Source organism: Cucurbita pepo, chromosome 10, assembly GCF_057944985.1.
Source record: "Cucurbita pepo subsp. pepo isolate OVF chromosome 10, ASM5794498v1, whole genome shotgun sequence".
NCBI lineage: Eukaryota > Viridiplantae > Streptophyta > Magnoliopsida > Cucurbitales > Cucurbitaceae > Cucurbita > Cucurbita pepo.
Genome location: NC_141807.1, coordinates 11,508,740 through 11,513,819, shown reverse-complemented (window position 1 = coordinate 11,513,819; position 5,080 = coordinate 11,508,740).

The window sequence follows — 5,080 nt, the reverse complement described above, 5'->3', positions numbered from 1 at the left end:
TTAGAGCTACCGCGACATTTCGAGGTGTTCGATCGTGTGGCTTTTTCTTCAAAAGAGTCAACATCAAACGTCAGGTCTTTAATTGGCAACCCATCAAGGGGAGCGTTGATTGCATCGATTCCATCAACGGTCTTCCCATGAGTTTATGGTGCATGACCCATTTTTTATATCATCCACCTTCGAGCACCACCGTCCATGAGATGCATTGTGGCCAACGTAACTCTTAGGTTCTATGAGCAAGTTCCTGTAATCTTCAAGTATTGTTCTACGTCACAAATAAAGCTTTTTAATTCCTTAGCATCCTGGTTCCCATTTAAGGGTTTGTGTTTTTGGATTTTCAGTTTGTTAAGCCCAACATGAGCATGGCTTGGGGTGTGGTTCTCTACGACCCTCCTTGTCAAACTCACTTTGGTGCTCATCTCAGTCATCTCAGCCATGATGGCGTTCAACAAAAGAGACCTTGAACATGACCGGATTATCACATTAACCATTTGAATGACCTCAACCTCACTTGTTGAAATTGAACCAAATATCTATGACATAACACTATTAAAGGTTCAAAGTTCATAAAAGTCTTTTTAATCTAAGATACAATTGAACTTGACCATTATAGTGCCTCTCAAACCAAGTTCATAAAAGTCTTTTGAATTTAAGATACTATTGAACTCATCCATTATAGTGCTTCTCAAACCTAGGTAAAGTTTAAATATAATTGGTGACAAAAGATGAAACTATAAAATAAACGAAATAAGAACATAAAATTTAATTTTCGAGAATCAAACTTGGGTCTCCTCGATGAAAGCTAGATCTTCTGTGTAATGTCTAACTCTTCGACACGCTTTTTTTTATGTGTGTGATAGAGTTCTCAAAGATATCGCCACGTTTCTTGTTGTTTGATCATGTGGCTCTTTCTTCAAAAGAGTCAATATCAAACATTAGGTCTTTGATTGGAAACCCATACAGGGGAGCGTCGATTGCTTCAATTCCATCAACGGTCTTTCCATGATTTTTTGGTGCATGACCAGTTTTTTATACAATTCACCTTCAAGCGCCACCATAGTTTTGCATCGTCCATGAGATGCATTGTAGGCCAATGTAACTCTCATGTCCTCTGAGCAAGTTCCTATAGTCTTGAAGTATAATATCAAAACATATTAACGTATTTGATATGTTAAATATTAAAATAATTGATGTGTATCATAAACATTAAATAAAAATATATATTTGAAATTTGAATGAGATTCATATTAATTAAACATATATTATGATATTCTACGACATTTTAATATTATTGAAATAAGATATTATATCTTAATGTATTAGGTATTCAAATATATAATTTGACAAAAATTATCACAAGTTCACTTTAAATAGAACCCTAGGGTTAAGTCAAAAAGCATGGAACACTAAATACTGTGACATTTTAGGTGATATTTTGCAGAGGAAGCTGATAAGGTCTTCAAAAAGCATGTAGTCATGTCTGGCATTTTAGGGTAACAACATGGTGAAAAGAAACCAGAAATTCTGATATTGGTAATTAACTACAAACCTCTGAATAAGGTTTTAGAATAAATAAGATATCCAATCCAAAACAAAAATGATTTGATAAAAAGAATTTAGAGTCAAATGTTTTTATAAAATTCGACATGAAATTTGGATTTAAGAAAATTCTAGTTTCCTAAAAGGACAAATATAAAATAGCATTTAATGTCCAATTTAGAAAATATGAGAGGAACGTCATGCCATTTAGGCTAAATAACGCTCCATCCGAATTTCAGAAGATTATGAATGATATTTTCAATCCTTTCAAAAAAATTCGATAGTTTATATCGATGATGTGTTGATATTTTCTAAAACCATTAAGATCAACACTTTAAACATCTACATACATTCATTAATGTAATCAAAAGAAATCAGCTAGTTGTGTCCATACCCAAAATCAAATAATATCAAACTCAGACGTTTTCTTGGATTTTAAATTTATTTGAGCCTTATTAAAACCCATCCAATGGTATTTGTCTCAAACTTTGGTGATGACGTATCCTAGAAAAGTAAACTTCAAAAAAAATTTAGGTTCTCTCAATTACTTGTCTTATATCCTTCAAGATATCAGGCACATTTACAAATGTGAGTGTCTTCAAAATAATACAAAGTCTTGATTTGTAAGGGATATCTCTACAACCCAAAAAAATCAATTCATTAGTCAAATAAACTCTCTGCTTACGTCTTATTGACCCAAGGACATATCTCATAATGAAACGTGACGCATCAAATATCGGATATAGAGGTATCTAAAATTGTCAAAGAGGATAGAGAATCAATTATCATATTTCATTCAAAAGCCTCCAATAATACCATACAAATTACAAAATAGTAAAAAAAAAAAAAAAAAAAAAAAAAATATTTCCATTGTACTCCGTGTACAAAAATTTTAAAGAAAATTTAAATAACAAAACTATTAAAATCTATTCGAGAGTCAAATTTAGTTTTAGAAAAAGAAGGGAATAATCTTGTTTCAAACAAGAAAATAATTTTTCTAGATAGAAGTAAATTTTGTTGTGGTTTGATTTTAAAATTCGACCTATAAAAGAAGTTGAAAACACCTCGGGGGATTACCTATGGGAGAATTTCTAACAAAGTCTCTCTCCTCTCCTCTGTCTTCTTAAACTGATACTAATCCAACAAATCATTTACATGGACTCAAAAGTTCAATTACCTATAAAAGAAGTTGAAAACACCTTATGAAAGTATCTAAGGATACTACGACCTCTAGCTTTGCAAAATCCAGCGTTGTTGGCGCTTATCAAAATCGCTGCCAAAATAAAGTTTAACAAGTGGTTCTATGGTGTAGTGGTTAGCACTTTCGACTTTGAATCTAACGACCTGTGTTTAATTCCCGATAGGTAATCCACCAATTTATACAAAATTGGTCCATAGCCGATTTGGTAGGGTCACTTTTGGACCGATAATATGTAGAAGGGGTCACTAAGGTTGAGATCATACAAAATGGGACCATAGCTCAATGTTAGAGCATTTGATTGTAGATTAAGAGGTCACCAATTCGAACCTAGTTGGGCCCTGTTAGGTTATGGAGCCTGCGGCTTATTTATAGCTTGGTCAACGGTTATATCCGGTAAAGCTATATTTGGTAAAGCTATATCTGGTAAAACTATATTTTGTAAACCTATATCAAGCTATATATTAAATAGCTATATATAGTAGATGGTTAAATCTGGTAAACCTATATATAGTAAACTGAACTATATATATATATACCATCCACTAAAGCTTTGAAAATTACTTTCTATTCTCTGTAATTCTCTCTTACTGTACATACGTGAAGTCATCAATAGAAAAATCCTTTTAGCCAGAGTTCTCCTTGCACTTTTCTCTATCCTGTTCTTTGTGTTCATCTAGATCGAGCGTGTGCGTTGTTGTGCGATCCCAACAACTGGTATCAGAGCTAGGCGAAATTCACCACGATCTGTGAAGATGGAAAGTTCAAAGATTAGAATTGAGAAGTTCGATGGATCCGATTTCGGTTTCTGGATGATGCAGATTGAAGATGATCTGTACTAGAAAGATCTTCACGAACCTCTGTTGGTAGTGAAGTCAGAATCCATGACCATGGAACAGTTGAAGCTCAAGGATCGACAAGCCTTGAGGCTGATTCGGTTGACGCTATCCAGAAACGTGGTGTTCAACATTATCAAGTAGAAGACAACGTCAGATCTATTGAAGGCGCTGTCAAATATGTATGAAAAACCATCGGCTATGAACAAGGCGTATTTGATGTGGAGATTGTTCAATCTACAGATGTCTGAAGGTGGACCTGTTGCTGATCATATAAATGAATTCAATATGATCATAAGTCAACTGAGTTTGGTGGAAATTAATTTCGAAGATGAAATGAAAGCGTTGATTTTGATGTCATCCTTACCCGAGTCATGGGATACTGTTGTTGCCGCAATCAGCAGTTTCCGAGGATCTGATAAACTCAAGTTTTGTGAAATTCGAGATGTAGTTCTCAGCGAAAGTATTCGCAAACGGGAAACTGGAGATTCACCAGGCAATGCTCTCAGTGTTGATCGAAGGGGAAGAAGTAAACCGAAGGGCCCAAACAAAGGGCGATCAAAATGAAAGAACCGAGAAAAATCTCCAAATAGACCAAACGTAACGTGTTGGAATTGTGGAGAAAAAGGTCACTTTCGGACAGGTTGTACAAGACCAAAGAGAAAGCAGAATCACAAATCTGGAGATGTGATGATTCTATAAATTCAGCAGAAGACATTGGGGATGCTCTAATCCTCAGCGTGGACAGTTCGATTGAATCCTGGATTTTGGATTCAGGTGCATCTTTTCATTCGTCTCCAAATAAAGAGTTGTTCTGGAATTTCAAGTCTGGAAATTTCGAGAAGGTGTATCTTGCCGACAACAAAGATTTGGAGATTAAAGGAAAAGGAGATGTCTGCATAAAAACTCCAGCAGAAAATCAGTGGAAATTAAAGGATGTCAGATATATTTCTGGTCTCTGAAGAAACCTGATCTCTATTGGTCAGTTGGACAGCACAGGTTATGCAACAAAGTTAGGGAAGAGTTCGTGGAAGATTATGAAGGGTGCTACGGTGGTAGCACGTGGCTCAAAATCTGGAACCTTATACACCATTGCAGGGTGTATGAACATAGCTGTTGTTGCTGAGAGTGCTTCAAATTCAAGTTTACAGCACAATAGACTTGAACCTATGAGCTCGAAAGGAATGAAGAGGCTGGCTGTGAAAGGAGTTTTAGAAGGTCTGAAATCTGTTGATGTGGGTCGTTGTGAGAACTACGTTATGAGCAAGCAGAAACGAGTTAGCTTCACAAGGACCGCCAGAGAATTGAAGAAAGTGCGATTGGAAATGGAACCAGATGTGGAGCACGGTTCCAAGAGCACGAAGGTAGTGGGAGTTGAGCTTGAGTTGCAGGGAAACTCACCTAGTGATGTTGTAGCAGATACTCAAGAAACTCCTGAGACTACTGCTGAGGAACCAGATGTGGAGCAAGGTTCCAAGACAACAAAGCAAGTGGGAGTTGAGGTTGA